The following is a 20,000-nucleotide window of genomic DNA, read 5'->3' as shown; positions in this document are numbered from 1 at the left end:
TCTCTCTCTCTCTCTCTCTCTCTCTCTCTCTCTCTAAGTACTGTCTCTGTCTCTAGGCACCGGATAATTTAGTAGCTCGAATTAGTCTACTCCGCCGCGCCTTGTAGCATCGGACAGGAAGCTAAATCAGCCAACTATTCCAAAACTACACGGGCGATGAATCTTTGCCTACCATCTTGAAAGGTGAATGAATTATGTCTATTGCTATCTAAGTGGAAATGTTATGATAAAGTGTCTGCGAGAAGTGTTTCGAAACAGACTAAATGATATTTCTGGTCAATAAAATAAGTATTTCCTCTCGCCGCTCAGCAGTCATAACCCGGCGGGTTCCGAGAAGGGATAAACCGCACCGTAATTACGTTCCAGCTATATGTTGGGTCACTAAGGTCACTAAAGATTAAGAGCGAGCTGCGTGACAGCTAAACCTGATGTGTTCAACGTTGCAAGGTAAGCTGAAAATATCAGAATACCGGAAAAATACAAAATAAAAGGTAAATAAAAAGTTGGCGGCATACGTTATAGCTGCGCGTGTCAACAGTGCTCATCTACATCACCTTGGCCCTTGAGCCTGTGGCGGGAAATAACACATTTCCCCGGGACAAGGACAGTGTGCCTTACGTGGTACCACATTTGCCTTCTCCAGATTTACCCAGGTACCCATGAACGGTTGGGTGGCTGTGCGCCATGGCCGAGATTCGAACCCTGCCCGACCCGTGGTTTCGTGGACAGGGGCGCTAACCACTTGACCAAGGAGGTGATAGGTATTGGTAAGGACACTTTATAATATTATATTTACCTAAAAGTTGTTTTTATCTCGTTTTATGTAATCTCTGGTTTCCCTTTAATACGTAAATGTAAAAAGTAAAAAATAAATATTATTTTCAAGCTGAGACGCCAGGTGCTTCATTTCCTTCCCTGCACACACTCTTGTGAGGTGATACTAAACGAGACGCCTCGGCACGATATTATTACACGCGCTATTCCACCGCGGCGCACGGATAACCCTGTGCAATAACACATGTTTATTAGATCTCTCTCCCATCTTGTTTTTCCCCCCACTCTCTACTCAATTTCCCTGGCGCCCCCTTCCCCTCCCCTCCCGAGTCCGGCATAGATCACTGCGTCACCAGCCTGGGGTTCCCACTCGCCTGAAGTGGAGCGGACGAGTGGATATCTGATCCTTGGCCCCCGAGCCTTGGGGCGTAAGGGCGGGCCCGGCAGCCAGCGAGCAGAAATTGAGATTAAGGTGACAGAAGCCATGTGCGTTGAAGGTGGAGTGGAGGGGCCCTGTCGCTTCCCGGGGCCAAAAGGGGGTCTTTTGGTGGCCTGTTGGCGGGGCCAATCGCCCAATAGTTTATGCATCTGCAACTTTACAACGATGGCAATCAAAAAGAGCTGCAGCTTCCTGGAGTCTTGTCTGAAACTGCCCTAAAAAAAAACTACAGAGGAACGAGGTGAGGAAAAATTTAAACAAGGCAAAGAACAGCGGCGTGATTCAATAGACCTCGTAACTCACGCCGGCCACGAAAAAACATCATTCAAAAAGAAACGCAAAGTTAAACACATATCCTTCTGAAAGCGCCCAAGGCCAAGCAGAGATATGTAAGACGCAAAATCGAGTAGAAAAGCCAGCGGATCAGAGGAATAAGGATATCACAGGCGACAAGTCAGTTGGTAGTTCCCTGCTCTGTAATCAACTCTTCTGGGGCCTTGCCGGCTCAGTGCGGGGCGGGAGGGGAGGAAGAAAAGGAAGGGAAGGAGAAAGAATAAGAAAAAAAGATGAGACTGAAAATGAAAACCGGGTGGGGGAAGGGGGTAACGTGAGAGAGAGAGAGAGAGAGAGAGAGAGAGAGAGAGAGAGAGAGAGAGAGAGAGAGAGAGAGAGAGAGAGAGAGAGAGAGAGAGAGAGAGAGAGAGAGAGAGAGAGAGAGAGAGAGAGAGAGAGAGAGAGAGAGAGAGAGAGAGAGAGAGAGAGAGAGAGAGAGAGAGAGAGAGAGAGAGAGAGAGAGAGAGAGAGAGAGAGAGAGAGAGAGAGAGAGAGAGAGAGAGAGAGAGAGAGAGCAGAGACAGGATAGATGTTCAAACAGATCTTCACATAAATAAAAGAGAAATACAGTTAGAAAGGATAGATAGATAGATACAGAAGGCAATAACATTGAATATAGATATAACCATACGCAGGTAAGAGGGAGACGAATGGACAGCCGGGCAAGAAGTTATGGCCTCACCTCATTGGTCGATTACAGCTACCAAGTCCCTGAAAAACTGAGGGACCGGAGGGATAGGGACGGTGGGGAGGGGGCGCAGAGGAGGGAGGAAACCCTTACCCCGGAAGATATAGGAGGAAAGAGGAGAATAAAGACAGAGGGAAGGATGATGGTGAAGAGGAGAAGGAAAAAAGAGAGGAGGAGAAAGACGATAAGGAGGAAGAGGATAAGAGGGAACAGAAGCAAGAGGGGGAGGAGGAGGAGGAGAACATAAAAGAGAAAGAAGATCATGAGGAGAAAAAGGAGAATTGAAAGGAAGAGAAAGAGAAGAAGAAGAAAGACGAATAGGGTGAAGAGGAAGGGGATAAGAGGGAAGAAGTGCAGGAGAGGGAAAGGGACAAAAAACATAAGATGAGGAGGAGGAGGAGGAAAAGGAGAAAGAAAAGAAAGAGTAGGAGGAGAAGGTAAAGGTGATTCTAGGATGGAAAAAGGTAAAGAAATGAGAAAGGGAAAGGAAGTAACAGAAAATAAGAAAGAAAAGAAAGAGTGAAAGAAACATATCCCTGCCGCTGCTGCTCTGTGTGTGTGTGTGTGTGTGTGTGTGTGTGTGTGTGTGTGTGTGTGTGTGTGTGTGTGTGTGTGTGTGTGTGTGTGTGTGTGTGTGTGTGTGTGTGTGTGTGTGTGTGTGTGTTCGTCCCTGGTCAAGTTTTTTTTGTCAACCATTTCCTTCGTTCATAAGAGGATTAGCTTCATCAGGTTTCTTAAAAGACAATCCTCCCTATCTTTTTCCTCCTCCTTCTCCACCTTTAATTCTTCCTCCTCCTCTTCTACTTCATATCCTCAGTCCATCTCTTAACTCCTGTTCAGTATCTCTTGTTTTCTCCTCTTTTTCGTCTTTATGCTTCTCTTTTTCTTTCCATTTCGGTTGTTTTACTTCCTCTTCCTTTTATGCATTTTCTATTTTGTTTCATTCACTTGGTGTTGTCTTCTTCTACTCTCTTACTCTTCTTCCTATTTCTTCTTCTTCTTCTTCTTCTTCTTCTTCTTCTTCTTCTTCCTTTCGTTATTAAATTACGCCTACTTCTCCTTTTCCTCCACTTCCTTGTTCTTTATTCTCTTGTTCTTTTTTTTTTGCTTTCTTATTGTTGCATTTCCTTTTCTTCTTTTCTTCCTTTCCTTTCCCTTTTTTGTCCTCCCCTTTCCGTCTTTTTTTCCCTCTCACTCTACCCCTTTTTGTTTTTCTCCATTATTTTGTGTTTCTTCCTCGAATTTTCCTTCTTCCTTTACTATTCCTTTTTGTTTTTCTCCATTATTTTATGTTTCTTCCTGAATTTCTCCTTCCTGGGAACGGTCCTCCGATTTCTCCTTTTCCCGAATTCTTTCTTTCCTAATCTCTCTCTCTCTCTCTCTCTCTCTCTTTTTCCTCTATTATTTTCCCAGCCTGATTTCTTATTCTGCTACTCCTCCCTTTCCTGGTTCTCTTCTCGGCAATCTCCTTTTTCTGACTTTTCCTTCTTTATTCAACTTACACTAATAGAATACCAAACGCTCATCTTTTGGACTGAGTTTGATTTTGCTCATTTTCTTCTTTTCTTACAGTTCCCCCCCCAAAAAAACACATTTTCCATTTCCTTAATACGTTCGAAACCTCTAAAACGTTTTCTTCTCTATCCATCCGTTGCTCTCCTCTCAGTTTCATTCCCTCTCTATTCTTGACTCTCTCTTCTCTCCTGGAGGGTAACGGGTCTCATATCACTCCATTATCCAGTTAGGCGAAGAGGGAAGGGGAAGGAATGGAAGAACAAGAAGGGGAGGAAGTCGAGTAGAGGAAATGAAGGGAGCAGTTACCTTATTTTTGGAAAGTACAAGGATGAAGTATGATGCAGGAAAGGGAGGAATGGAAAAGATAGAGAGGAATGCACGTTAATAGATAAAGGAGGACTTTTATGGGGCGCTGACAATCCTACAGGGGGATCGTGAGAGAGTCGGGGAGGCTGATCAGTGTTGAGGTCTGGTGGAGCGGGAGTTTTAGATTAAGTGACCAAAACTGTAATGGAAAAATAACCATGGGAAGAAGGGGAAACAGAGGCTGATGAAGAGGGGGGGGGAGCAAAAAGAGAGAAACAGACATACAAACAGAGACACAGACAGAACAACACAAATAACGAGAAAAAAGAAAAATATATTTGATTTTTACCATGATAATTACAGGCAATCCAAAGGAAACTAATATTGGTGACAGGAGACGTAGTTAGAAATCCATTTACTTTTGTTCCTATGCAATGGCGAGTCGTTTGGGTGAGTGGGGAGGAGCAATGTGCGGTGGGAGGGAGAGGTTGGAGAGGGGAGGGAAGAGGAAGAAAGGGGAGGGAAAGGGAAAGGAAGGGGAGGGGAAGGGGAAGGAAAGGGAGGGAAGGGGAGGGTGAGGGAGGGAGGGAAGGAGAGGAGAGGGGAGGGGAGGGAAGGGGAGAGGAGAGGAAGGATGGAAAGGGAGAGGAGGAGAGGAGAAGGGAAGAGGGAAGAGGAAGGGAAGGGGAGGGTGGGGGAGGGGAGGGGAGGGGAAGGGGAGGGGAGGGGAAGGAAAGGGAGGGAAGGCAAGAGAAAGGAAAGGGGAGGGGAGGAGAAGGGAAAGGAGAGGAGGGGAGGGGAGGGGGTTTAATTCGGTAATGTGGAGTGAGTGAAAGCTTCGGAAAAGGTCACTCACCTTATTTAGCAACATTACATAACCAGATTGAAACTCGCACTTAGCAACACTTCCGCAGCACAGTGACCTACAAATAGATAGATTAACAGATGGCTGGGGATAGTGTGTGTGTGTGTGTGTGTGTGTGTGTGTCCTCATAAGCCTTTTGTCAATACTGATCTATACTTCCAAAACCTGCCAAGTATTAGATTTATCGCCTTTCTTTTCTCACCCGGTATTCTTGTTTGTCCTCGACTCTCTTCGATCTTTGGTCACAACTCCAGGATAGAGGGGCCGATAAGTAGAGTGCTGGCCCCCTACACACAAGCAGCTTTGAACGTCCCCTATTGTGCCATGGGGATCATTGTGGGACCGTGACCAGCGGAGAGGACAGCGATGTTGGAGCCGCTGCGAGAGTGCCATATGAACGTAATGATCATGTAGGAATAAACTTCACATCAAAAACACAAGAGATGAAAAAACTTGAAATCACACTGTTAGGAGGCGCTGAGAGAGTATCATATATGCGTAATAAACATGTGGGAATAAACACATAAAAATACAACAGGTAAAAAGAGCAGAAGACGACAAAGCGAAATTAGAAAAACAGTGACTCAAACGTAATGTGTAATATGGAATCACTCTGTTAGGAGGCGCTATGAGAGTATAATATGAACGTAATAAACACGTGGGAATATACACATAAGAAGCAAACATAAAAAGAGCAAAAGAACACAGAAAAAAAATAAAAAGTGAATCAAACGTAATTTCGAAAATGGAGACACTCTTTTCTTTAACTGCAATGGCAAAAAAAAAACAAAAAAAAAAAACATGCAGTAAAAGTGGAAGTAAAAAAACAAAGGCAGGGAAAAAATAAGTTACTTGCCGAGAGGAAACAAATGCATGAGGCCGTCAGTGAGTCCCCGGCCGCCAGGGTGTTTTAATGATTCATGAAGCCTCGTGACATTCAGCTGGGGCCGAGTTCAGCGTTCACACACCTTTTTCCTTATTCTCCACAGCCCACTCCTTCTCCAGTGTGCATCGGGTGTATTGGCCAGTTAGTACCCAAATATTACTAACCAGATGTTCTATTTCAGGAGTACGAATTGGAAGGCGGCCGTATCCTTGTCATAGCTCTAACTCATTCTTCTTCTCACACTATTCCGCACTTCGGCTGAATGTCTCCCTACACTGACCGTACACCGACCTGTCTCCCTTCCAACCATTCCCTCATTCATTTTCTTTTCCTCTAAAGCTTCACTTCATCCCGATCCTTTATTTCATCCCTAACTCCTGCTTTTGCACTCCATAATTCAACCCAGAATCTCCAACAGTTTTCAGTCTTCCCACCTGCAAGCTTTTACCCTTATGCAGCCAATTATAATGGATGATGAATGATGATGAGCGGTGTTAGGTTTACAGTGAAAACCTAACACCGCTTATCATCATTCATCTTCCATTTTAATGAATTTATCTGACTTTACCTTCAACAATGAATCGTATTGGCACTCAACACATAACTGCCAAGCCTGTTCCACTTGCCCATCACTTTTAGTAAAAAAAATCTTGTCTGTTCTTGCTAAATACGAGTTCATTAAAATAAATCCATTCCTACGTGTTCTACTTAGCTCTCTTACCTTATTAGAATCCCTGTTATTAAAGCCCTTCATTCATTTGTAAACTTCAACCACATCTCCTCGAACTCTTCACCTGACTAAAGAGACCAAATTAAAACGTTTAACCCATATCCTTACATGACAGGTTTATCAGCTCGTGCAAAATATTTTTCATCCCCCTCCGCACATATTCCAGCAGGTTGATATCCATTCAACAATAAGACCATTTTCATGCACTCAACTCATCCCTGTCCTTCATTACTCACTCTCCCCTCCTGCCTGCTCTCTTCTCTTTTATTAGGCTCTCAACCCTTCTTCATCCTTCCCAGCCGCCTCCCTTACATCTATTTTCATATAACTGGTCACTTATCCAGATTTTTCACAATATCTTTATCTATTCCCCTCCCTCGCTGAGTGATCAACCATCCATTATCCTTCCCTCTATTCCTCCCTCGCCCTCTCTTTCCCTCTAACAGTTCAATAGATCTCTCTCTCTCTCTCTCTCTCTCTCTCTCTCTCTCTCTCTCTCTCTCTCTCTCAATATCTAAGTGGCCAGGACGCATAACTGAGAGAGAGAGAGAGAGAGAGAGAGAGAGAGAGAGAGAGAGAGAGAGAGAGAGAGAGAGAGAGAGAGAGAGAGAGAGAGAGAGAGAGAGAGAGAGAGAGAAATTCAATTCAGCAGAAAGGAAAGAAATAGCGAACGGGACAGCGAAATGCACAGAAAAAAAAAAGTTTAAGTAAAAAAAAACTTGAATAAAAAAAACATGAAAAAAAGAGAACAAACAAACGAGCTACTAATAAAAGCAAAACCGAAAGAAAACGTTGCATAAATCAGTCGAACATAAGCTGAACACAAACACAAATATTAGCCAATCTACTTCAGCGTAATCTCTTTGACACACACACACACACACACACACACACAAGGAGGCCATTATGCTCCTCTGACAGTCCGCCAACGTAAATCTTCTGTATTATTTATCCTTCAATATTGCAGCTCTTGCCTTTCTGCCCTTTCTACGTCGCTCCACTATGACTCCACAAGATCAAATTCCTCCCCATTAAACTTGTAGACGGGTGGGACTAACGCCGCTGCTCACCTTCCCTATGTTACGAGTATTTCCTTTTTTCCTGAGTGACGTAACCAACAACTATGTCATTCCCACCCACCTCGCCACCTGACTCCACCTCCACGCTGTAAATCCTCCTGAAGCCCTCCACTTTTGCTTCTTGTCTCTGGTTTCATCTGTGTCCTTCACGGCAATGGCTTTGTTTGCCCTTTCACCTTTACCGCTCTCTCTCTCTCTCTCTCTCTCTCTCTCTGGTAATGTTATCTTTTTTGGCAAATGCTTTGTTTTGTTACTTAACTATACAAATCGATTTAGTTTTTTTCTACAGTAACACAAGACGATTGTAACGCCAAGAGCTGTACATTGTTCAATCAGGGAATTAAATTAGTAACACGCCACAACATTGCGGAACAAAGCACCAATGACGTGACTTTGGGCCCATTTACGTATTCTAAACACTTGCCAGTAAGAATCTATGTGTAAAATTATGTAAATTGTTGGATACTTCTTATATTGAGTTGTTCTCCCCATATTATATATTTTCCGGCGGAGGGGTAAGTATTCTTCTCCTCTTCCGTCACACTACGAGTTCGCTTTTCTCCTGGCTGGCGGGGGAAACATAATTCAGCTCACGTGTATCAGAATTTTCTAATAACTTTCGGCATCTACTAGACTGCATCTTCCCTGACTCACTCAATGCATCATCCTCTCAACACCCTTCATTCTTTCCGCCACCTTCTCCTCCGTCTATACCGTCCTGTCCTTCTTCTCAATATTTATATCCATAAGAGATCGCTTGTCTTCTCTCTCCCTGTGTGTGGTGTGGTCGGTGTTTTGGTGATGACCTTTTGGAAATACCTTCGTTAGGGAGACACGGAGGTCCGGGACGTCCGTGTGTCCATGACGGATGGGAGGCGGGTGCTTGAAAGGGAAGGGAGGATGAAAAGGATCAATGTGTCTTTTGACGAATAAATGAAAATGGAGGAAAATAGGAGGAGGAGGAGGAGAGGGAGGAGGAGAGGAGGGAGGAGGAGAACAATGATGACGATGATGAAGAGAAAAAAAATAAAAATAATAGCAAACTAAGATGAAGCTGAACGAAATCACACTAATGGGCACTCCCACTGCGCTGAAATCCGTCTCCTAAGCCCGTGAATCTGCCTCGCTTGGAAAACAGGGCCAAAATGGGCACACGAGGCACCAGCTTTTCTTCCCACTGTTTCTAAGGAGCCCGTATATTGACTGTCTCTGTGTCTCCTAAGGATGAATAACTGAGTAAGGTTCACTCACCAGAAAAGAAAGAGGTGAAGGAGGGAGGGGGGAGGACGAGGAGGTGAAGGATAAAGGGGCTATTACACTGGGCAAATTTACCGTGGATCTTCAGTCAAACTACGATTTCCGCTGGCGTGGTTCTCATATTTGCGTGGTTTTCTGACGTGTCCACGATCTTCCAAAGCTACGGTAGATTTCACTGAAGGACGACGGTATTACTCATCATCTTCACCAGCAGCAAAAACAACAAACAATTGAGAGCCACGTTAGCGGAAATCGTGGTTCGACTGAAGATCCACGGAAAATATGCCCAGTGTAATAGCCCCTTAAGGAGACAGTAGTTAGGGAAGCGAATGGGAGCACACGAAGAAGAGGGCAAGGAAGAGAAAAAGAGCGATTAGGACGAGGATGAGGACAAGGAGGCGGAGAGCCGGGGTGAAGATGAAGCGGAAGATGAGAGTTGACACAAGACGAAAATGAGTACCTGGGGGAACAAAGGCTTATCGTAGCAAAGGTGAAGGAGGTCGGAGCGAGGAAGCAAGTGAAAGGAGGAGAGGTGGCAGGGACTGTTTTGTGATATTACAGCTAGGATACAACGGAGGTACCGACAACGGGGTAAAAGAGGTAAGGGAGGAGAGACGCTAATGGGAGAGGGCTAACGGGAGCTAGACAATGGTTTTCTGACATATAGGACTGAACTCTAATGTAACTAAAAAAAGATACAATTTCGAGTCATTAACGCATTACGCGGACGACAGCACCGATAACAGCTCCATTTGTTTTACGAGCTTTCCATGTTTCAGCCGCGGTGCCCGAAACAACAACACAAATAATAAACAGAAACACTCAGCGCCTTTAACGTTTCATGTCCAGCGAATGCAATTAAGTCAAACGTGAGTAACGGGGACGATAAAACTACAGCGAAAAATGTGCGTAAAACAGTTGAGTATTCCGAGGCATTCAACATGTTACAGAGAAACAATGACGGGCACACAGGGAGAACTAAATGACCCATAGTGCTGTTTATGCCTCTCTTGCCTGAATATGGCTTTTGTGTTAACGGTCAAGAGACACATACGATCCAGTCCGAGTGAGGTAAGCTGTTCATCCATAGATTGTAATGCTATTTGTTCGTCTCTCGGTTATTAAGGTTTGCGGTTGCCTATTGAGAAGACATACATAACCTAGTCCAAGTAATATATGTTCTTAACCCCTGACTCGCATTATTTGTCTATCTCTCAGGAGTGAATCAATATGGCTTTTGATGAGGTCCCGAAACTGACCTATCTTTCAGCCACTCCTCTAACTCTTTTCTAGGAGCAGTGAGTAGCGGGCTTTTTTTCACATTTGTTTCCTTTTTTATATGCCCTTGAACTGACTCCTCTGCTGTAAAAAAAAAAAAAAAAAAATATATATATATATATATATATATATATATATATATATATATATATATATATATATATATATATATATATATATATATATATATATATATATAATGAAATGGGTAAAAAAGTACGGAAAAACGTTCTTTGTCTCTGTTCAATTAGGTTTACGACTATCAGTTCAGAAGACACATTTTCCCTCGTTGGAGAAAGAAGTTAGATCAGTGTTAATCCTTCTCTCAGTTCAATTACGGTTAGGCTTGTCAGTTGAGAAGATATATGAGGCTGGGCGGGTAATAGGTTCCTCCTCCTGGTGCCACAATGCTTAGTCATTTTCACCCACCCACTCCCTCTCCTTCAGAATAACCCTCTCTCCTCCTATATTCCTGTCTCTCCCTCTCCTTCAGAATAACCCTCTCTCCTCCTATATTCCTGTCTCTCCCTCTCCTTCAGAATAACCCTCTCCCTCCTATATTCCTGTCTCTCCCTCTCCTTCAGAATAACCCTCTCTCCTCCTATATTCCTGTCTCTCCCTCTCCTTCAGAATAACCCTCTCTCCTCCTATATTCCTGTCTCTCCCTCTCCTTCAGAATAACCCTCTCTCCTCCTATATTCCTGTCTCTCCCTCTCCTTCAGAATAACCCTCTCTCTTCCTATATTCCTGTCTCCTTCTCCTTCAGAATAACCCTCTCCTCCTATATTCCTGTCTCTCCCTCTCCTTCAGAATAACCCTCTCCCTCCTATATTCCTGTCTCTCCCTCTCCTTCAGAATAACCCTCTCCTCCTATATTCCTGTCTCTCCCTCTCCTTCAGAATAACCCTCTCCTCCTATATTCCTGTCTCTCCCTCTCCTTCAGAATAACCATCTCCCTCCTATATTCCTGTCTCTATCTTTCCTTCAGAATAACCCTCTCCCTCCTATATTCCTGTCTCTCCCTCTCATACTTTTCATTTGTCTTCCTGCCTCATCTTATCCTCACCTCCCTGTTACCGCTCCCTGTAGGCTGACGTAACCATCCTTCAACCCTTCCGCCCATTAGTAAATTAACCTCTCAAATCTTCTGCACTTTCCCCTTGTTCCCCATACGCCTCCAAACCTCTTTCATATTATCCTAACGAGTCTTCCTCCTATCATGTCACCCTCACCAATCACCCTTTAACCATTGAAGCTTTATGTCAACCCTTCACGCCCCTCCTCAGCCTCTGCGCCTCTCTGTCGTGCCTTTCCAATTCACCTCACGCCTCATCCACAATTAGGGGGCAGCCTCTGATTAGACCTCTGCCATCCTCTGCGGGTAAAAAGGGAGGGAAGACAGCTACCGCAGCCGTCGTTACCACCACACGCCGCCACCACAATCACTGTCCATTAGTCCCCTCCACGCGTAGAGCAACCCAGTGACAAACCAATATAAAAAGGAGAGCAAGTGTGTTTCATCCATCAAGGCGACGTGTATTAGGAGAAACGAGACCAATTAATATGTGATGGCTCAGCGAAGGCCTCCTTATTTCTTGCACACATTTTCGAAACTACTAAGTAAAAATTTTCACACAGCGGCGAAAACAAATAAATGGTAATACAGTGAATGGCGAGCTTTCTATTAGCAGTTCGTTACCGTTCGGCGAATCCACACACAAATTTTAAACATCTGGTCTCATAAATAAAACCCATAACAATAAAGAGAGGCAGATAGACAGATAGACCACATAATCCTTATAGTGGTACGTTAATAAGTTATTCTCCATCTGCAGTGAATATATGAGATTTAAAGTTGGACACGGTTTATGAACATTTGAGGAGATTGAAAAGTTGAGAGACTCATTAGTGGGTGGCGCAGCAAAGTACTCGCCTTTTGCTTATTGTTTACGTCTGTCACATCTCGTAATTACCGAGCCTTTGTAGTTCGCTTGATTTCATTGTCGTTGAGAGTAAATGCGATCGATGCCATGCAGTATTAGATCAAATGTAATGCAGTTTTGGATTCTCAGTAATATCAGTCTTTGCTTTAATTACCTACAACGCTGATCATCTTGTAACACATAGGAATAGGCAGCGCACCATTACTCAGCAGCCCCGCTCAGTAAGCCGGAGACGCCACCTACTAATACATACGAGTATCACAGAGTATTAGCTCACACGCACCCTGTTGTGTTATTCCATCGCCCTGATGATCCTTGCTTTCACTTTACATAAGCTCCGGGTATTGCTGCTAATGGATGGAGATGGATCACGGCACAATCATTAATGTGTCACACCAAGAATTGGCCCGCACCCAATATTGCTCTATTCTAAGTTATTTTCTTTCAGGCAAATGTCAGCGACACCTTGAACTTGATGAATTATATTAATTTCAATTATTTCGTTGTTCGTTATCTTTCCCTACATATACAGTTCCTTGATTCTGAGCCTCACAAAGAGTCCGTCAGAATACCTGCGTCTTGGCAGAGCAGCAGCTTCAACTGCTGGTAAAGAGGAAAGAATCGTTAGGGTCAGGAACGTGGAACGTTAAAAAGTCTAGAATTACAAATTAACGTCAGAAAAGTTAACGTTGGAACTCAATTATATCGCTGAAATATTTTATTTGTGACAGAAGACATATTTTCGACTTTTCATTCCCTGTAACCTGGGCAGGCGCGTTGGATATACATATATGCATATTTGACCTAGTTTTTTAAGTTTTCTCAGCTCTTGCTTGCTTGTCGAGTGTAAACAAGAGTGGTTGGAGCCGTCTTGTTTAAGAAAGAAAATGAAAGTGTTCTTCAACGGTTCACAGTGTTTTATTTATCAAACACTGAGTGAACACCGCCACAAGGCTTCGGAAGAGCACTGCGGGCGTGCATGAGGATCTTATGTCGACAAGTAAAGGCCCAGTCCTTTTTCGTTGACGATGCACTATGCGGAGCGGTTTAGCTACATTAAGTAAGACTGCTTTTCATCGTAGTTTTGGCCATGTCACGTTTTTGTTTCCTGCCGTTGCAGCTTTTCCTTCAGTCTTCTGTACTGCCATCAGCGATTTCATCAACGTAATAATATATGCACTCGAAGGGAAATAAGGCTCCACAAACAATTTAGAGCAGAAATTGAAAGTCCTCCACCGAATAATAAATTTTTACACTGCAGGCAAAACAACGTGAGCACCAGAAAGCGAAATCCACACAGCAGCCCCAGCCTGCAGCGCCTCATTCCTCATTCCGGAGGCAGGAGCTTCATGGTGTGAAAACACATTTTAGAAATGATTTTCACCAGTATTTCTTGATTCGAAGCTAAGCCAATACAGTGATATCATGAGTGCTTTTCTCTTTTCCTTTACTCTTGAATGGCAACGAGTGGTGAAGATAAGGAGCAACTGCGGACCCACGCAAATACTGAGGAAGAAGTTTCGGGGCAAGCAAACAAAATTTTCTGCAGAAGTAATCAAAAGTTACAAAGAATGTCTCTAAAACAATGAGAAAGTCGGTGATTGATTCCGTCATGGCGCTAAGAAAATAACGGACGGAGGCAGCTTCGGCGGCGGCGGTGGAGGGGCGTGGACAGAAGTGCAGCTAGCGTCGTCACCTCGTGATGGGCTGTGGCTACGTGGTGATGCATTACGGCGGGAACTGAATCTGGTCTGCCGAGTTACTGCCGAACACAACGATGTATTTCCCCTCATCCGAAAGAGAACACTATAAAGCAGTCGGTTCACCCAAGTCTGAAGTGAGCATTATCGTGCGCTGGCAATCTGCTGTCACACGGCGTGTCCGATTTCGTGGATTCTGTCTATATGCTAGCCTACGCACAGTAAACAGTCGCCAGTGTCAATAATATGCAAGCAGCAATAACAAAATACCGTCAATAATAATCGATTTTGATTAAGAAAATATTAGTAATGTCGCAAATAGCTGTTTTATTAATATAAAGCCTGCTAATTTTCTCGGTGGTGGACAGCGAAAAGGCTGTTTAAAATCATTATCAGCGATCTTGTAAATTAACAAAACAGCTATTTGCGACATTATTATGTTTTTTTTTAACTCATAATCGACTATAATGACGGTATTTGTTATTGCTGCCTGCACATTATTGACACTGACGACTGTTTACTCTGCGTAGGCTAACATACAGTATCCACGAAATGGGACACGCCGTGGCAGCAGGTTGCCAGCGAACGATAATGCTCACTTCAGACTTGGGTGAACCGACAGTAATTAGGGTTTAAAATAAAAATAAATTGTGAATAAAAGGCCGCAACAAGAGCTACAAAAATGAAGGAAGCGCTAACTCTCCCATTTTTTAAGGACAACGTTTCTACATTAAACACATGAACCCGTCTGCTGTGCCTGGACGGGAAGGACCAGCAATTGAGGGAAAGAAATGGAGAGTGAATGGTCGCCACGAGGTCCTCCCAACATTGCATCTGTGCCTTGGTCTATATTTTTGAAGATATCTGAAAAATCGAACATATATTGTTGAATCCGTATCCGTTCATGACTTCACTCACGGGCTTAAGAAGGGTCACAGGTGAAAGAAATCAGTCCTACTGACTCGGAATGGAGGGTAAACCTCCGATAGTCATTGCGTCTATCTATCTGTCTGTCTATCTAGCTACCTCTTCATATCTATCTATCTATCTATCTATATATATCTATATATATCTATATATATATATATATATATATATATATATATATATATATATATATATATATATATATGCAGAGAGGGAAAGAGAGAAAGACAGACTGAGAGAGATAGAGAAGCAGACACACAGACAGATAGACATACGGACAGACTGATAATCAGATTGTCTTTATAATAAGATTGCCCAGCTGATAACAAAACAGGTACAAGAGGAACGAGAGACGTGCCGAAAGAAAATGCTTCTTAATGACACTCAGGTTTTAACATAACAGTGCAAGGCAGAACATAAATTACGAGACGAGTCCGTAACTCCCATCATTATCTGGGGCAAGGCGATATATAAAACCCCATGTTCTCAAGTTTAGCAATTTCCCGTCAGCCGTGACACGAACCTGATGCACGCCCCCTGCATGTAAAGGCGTCCTGCTACTAGAGGCCTGCAGCTGTCTTAGCGTTTTCCTTCATGATGTGTGTGTACGTGTTTGTGTGTGTGTGTTGGTGTGGGGAGGGTGAGTGTGGGTGTGCGCGCGTACACGAGTGTGCGGTTGAACAGATACCTTCAAACATTGCTGTATCAATACCATTACTTAATACTGCGTCTCTTCTGGGTGACAGCGGGGCAAGGAGGTGGCGCTGGCCTCTCCTTGGCTAACCATATGTCCTCACCGCGCTCCTCCACACCCAGGCAGGCAATCGTACAACTGTTTAGAATGTCTTGTTTCAACCTTTCAGTATCTCACTACTACTCTCTTGGAAGTTTCTTAATCTATCTATCTATCTATCTATCTATATATATATATATATATATATATATATATATATATATATATATATATATATATATATATATATATATATATATATATATATATATATATATATATATATATATATATATATATATATATATATATATATATATATATATATATATATATATATATATATATATATATAGAACTATATATATATATATGTGTATATATCTATATATATATATATATATATATATATATATATATATATATATATATATATATATTATTGTACATGGATAGAAAGATAGGTATGATAGATACAATAAGGAATTCCTCTACATGAATAATTAATGTATGCGTCCCCACTTTGCACAAAACAATGAGCACTAAAAATAAACGTGAGAATATACCCGGCATTTATGAATATATGAAGAAATTGAGTTGATAGGCAAGTAACGGAACCAAAGACGGGCATATATTTCTATGAATGTTTACAATCATATATTTCGTCATTGTTATCCATATCTTTAAGACATGTGCTATGTCTGGTTCAGGTGGCCAGGCGCAGCACATCGCATGGAGGGCGACGGGCGCGGGGACAAGCACAGTGATCCCGCGTGTTGTGCGGAGCGGCGAGAATTTCCTTTCGGTACGGCTCTCGTCTTTCTATTAAGTCTTTTGTCATTATCTAGATACTATCATTTATTAACAGATAATCTGATTGTCTGTCTGTCTGTCTGTCTATCTATCAGTCTGTCTGTCTGTCTTTAGAGATCAAAGAAAGCGCCTGAAGAGCCGTAAGGTATGTCACTAAAATATTCACACGCCTTCTTTCGAGGCTAACATTTAAATGGAAATTATAACGGTTTTGTAATTTTATTCTCTTTAAATATTCACTACGACAAATATATATATTTTTTAATTTGTGGGCGAAATATTCACAAATTTAACGTTTTACAAAATGCGCAATTACCTTCGTTTGGAGTGAATATCTTGGGTCTCATTAGAAGAATACGGGTTTAAGTTTCGTCATTAACCATTCTGCCGGATCCTTAATATTCCTGGCATTAGCTAGATAGTCATACGATGTAATGAAACAATTATCTTCTCTGTGAGCCCATTAAAAAAAAAAACAGCACTCATTAAATCCACAACTTATGTTTTGTGATTTTAAACATCAATGACAAAAGCAAAAAACGCAACACTTTCCGTCAATTCAACCTGGCTGTGGCTGTTGTTGCATTACGCCGCCACCACCACTCTGCTCTCCTCGATCTCTCAACTATAGTTTTTGCTATTTATTTGGTTGTCATGCAGACTGTCTGGTCTAGTTGCCAATAAGTGAACCCTGCAGTGCTTACTATTTTAAGTCTCTTTCACAGAAATGTGTTCTTTATCGTTAGAAGAGCCAAACTAGCTCGTTGCTACTTTTGCTAGGTTGAATATTTCCCAGAATTCAAGATCGCAGAGGTGGCCATCTTGAATTCTGGGAATACTCAACGTCGCAAAATTAGTAACGAGCTCTAAAAAAAAAAAAAAAAAAAAAAAAAAAAAAAAAAAAAAAAAAATTGTGAAATTTTTTAAATATTAAACATTGCAGAGGAAATATTTGGATGCCAACTGGTGTAGTTCATCGGCCTCCGCATCTGTCGATTACAGGGTTGGCATTAACACCTCCCCCCCCCCCAAAAAAAAAAAGTTTTTGTTTTTAAGCATATTACAAAAAATTTAGTTTTATATCCTATTGATAAATAAGGTCCATATATGTAATGAAATAAAAAAAAGTAAAATCCATAAAGATCTTTAAAAAATATATAAATAATATCAAACTGGTTTTTTTTCCATCTTATTTGCTTGTGTTCTTGTTTTTATTTTGACACACCTGACACATCATCACACAACCACCACGCTACACCACGATACTCCACATTACACCCAGCCATATCACACAGTCACACCACAAATCACACCTTAATTAAGGGCACCTTACATTGTGACTATACATCGCCGTTATAGAGTAGTAAATCGTTTCGCACAACCCTACTTCGTACACAAGAAAAACTAGTGTTTTCTATTTCATCACCCTTTTCCATTAAGAATAAGTCAGGGCTCAATCTTATACTTGCCAATGCCACACAGTTTGCGATAATAATGTTTCTGAAATCGACACAGCATTCCGAAATCACTATATCAGTAAAGACAGAAGCCACAAAGGGACCAACCTGCCAAAAAGCAGCAACACCAATCTCCAGTTCACCGTTCACGACTGTCGAGTGGTGCGTGCCCGACCACACCTCGCGCCTCTCCCCTGTCCAGTACGCGTACAGTACAAGTCAGAGGGCCGCCAAGCCCCTAACCCTAACGACCCGTGGGGAGCGTGTATCTCCTGACAGACCCTTGGCGTACCCCCTGGTCTAAGTGATAACACACACACACACACACACACACAGGAAACAACACTACTTTTCTTCTCTCTGACTCTTAACTATAATTTATACTAAATATATATTAGAGTGATTACTAACCGCACCAGGATGCACAACAATTAAACGGTGTGATCCTTTCACTCACGACAAGGAGAGACTGAGGAACTGAGGTGGTGGCTGAGGAGACAGAGTGACGGCGCCGCGTTCAGGAGGACGCGAGCTCAATCCCCGCCCGGTGCCACAAAGCTGGGATTTTTCAGCCGCCGCCGAGCAACGAATAATGGTTTCGGAATTTATGCAGCCACGCAGTACTATTGAAAAATATATCCACATATATTATTTGTTTCTTTTTTAATTAATTTTTAATTATTTTTTTTCCTCTCATTCTTTCCTCGTTGTTTGTTTCTTTCTTTTAGACATAATGCAAGAAAAAGAGTAAGGGAGATACAATAAAAAAATGGTAAAAACTAAGTTGGAAATGATGATGGGAGGTCATAAAACAAGAATCTCAGGATACCCTCTAAAAAGCCTTGTCTTCACTCTCTAAAAAATGTATGACCCGAGTAAGGCTGAAACATGTCTCTGAAGTGAGTTACCTTAGGAGGGGGAGGAGCTTGGCAAAATACGCCTCAGCAAAGAAGAGCTTGGAGACGCACCGCCACGAACAGGCTGTGTAGCTGGCGGCGGAGGCTGTTGCGAGCATGAACTGTCTTAAGGTAATTCATGTTGTTGCCTGATGTGACATGGAACTGTTTCAAGCCGTCCAAGCCAGCAAGATCGCTCGGGGCAAAGACAGGCCACTGAGAAAGAGAGAGAGAGAGGGGGCATATCTGACTCTGTGGTGCCGGAGACAGAACATATGACAGGGAATAGAGCGGTACGACTTTAATGTGAATGTGTGTGTGTGTGTGTGTGTGTGAGAGAGAGAGAGAGAGAGAGAGAGAGAGAGAGAGAGAGAGAGTGTCTGTGTGTGTGTGTGTAGGGGGGGGGGGGGGCGGTGTTTACGGAGAAAGAAGAAAGAGAGAGAGTGTGAGTGTGTGTTCAGTCTTAAAGAAGCATCACGTTTTTCTCCTTCTATGTAATTACCTTTTCTTTCATTCCCTCATAATATCACTCTCCTCTCAAATATCACACTAGTTTCTGTCACTCATTCGAATTCCACTTATCCGTCCTTTGTCCCGAGATAGAGGAAAAACGAACGAGAGAGAGAGAGAGAGAGAGAGAGAGAGAGAGAGAGAGAGAGAGAGAGAGAGAGAGAGAGAGAGAATATTCATAAACTGAGTCGCATATAAATTAATTCGTCGACGTTCGTTAATCATTTCCAAGCCCTTCTCCTCTTACCCTAACAAAATGCCATTCCTTTCCCCTTCTCCTTCCTTTCTTCCACCTGACTGCTTGACCTGGCGCCCTCCACCACCCCCAACCAAAGCAGCTGGCGGGAAAGAAAGAACGGTTGGCGGCAAGATGATGAATGGAGGTAATGATGAGATTTTAATACAAACAGCAATAGGGAAAAATAGAGAAAACGAGAAAAAAATCAAGTGCATTAGGGAAGCAAACTGCACCTCTTTTGGCATTGAGGGAATAAAAGAGTAACAAGATAAGAAATATATAGAGGTTTAAAAGTTTAAGCAAAGGGTAAATAGGTGTAGATACAGGGAGGAGTAGGTGAAATATACAGTTAGCTCTACCTATACGTATATATTTATTACAATATATCGTCTGTGAAAGGAGAATAACAAGACTATATTGATTACACGAAGAGAAAGAACAAGCGAACAGAACACATTACAGGGAAGAGCACGCAAAATATACAATAAGCTCTACCTATGCGTATATATCTATTACAATATATCGCCTTTGAAAGGAGAATAACAACAGACTATATTGATTACACGAAGAGAAAGAACAAGCGAACAGGACACATTACTGGGAAGAGTACGCTAAGTATACAATAAGCTCTAC

General features: G+C 42.5%; 1 protein-coding gene across 7 annotated transcripts in view; it reads right to left on the bottom strand.

Annotated features, from left to right (window-relative positions):
• The window catches only part of LOC127009631 (FMRFamide receptor-like), a 188,684-nt gene that overhangs the window by 128,367 nt on the left and 40,317 nt on the right, over positions 1-20,000 (bottom strand). For 2 of the 7 annotated variants that reach the window (XM_050882874.1, XM_050882871.1), the window contains exon 2: positions 18,632-18,835. The exons of the other annotated variants lie outside the window; for them this stretch is intronic. The gene's annotated coding sequence lies outside the window, so the exon portion shown is untranslated. The remainder of the gene's footprint in view (positions 1-18,631; positions 18,836-20,000) is intronic. 7 annotated transcript variants of the gene reach the window in all.

This window comes from Eriocheir sinensis, chromosome 41 (genome assembly GCF_024679095.1).
Source record: "Eriocheir sinensis breed Jianghai 21 chromosome 41, ASM2467909v1, whole genome shotgun sequence".
NCBI lineage: Eukaryota > Metazoa > Arthropoda > Malacostraca > Decapoda > Varunidae > Eriocheir > Eriocheir sinensis.
Note: the sequence above shows the minus strand (reverse complement) of the source record. Positions and strands in the feature narration are given on the sequence as shown.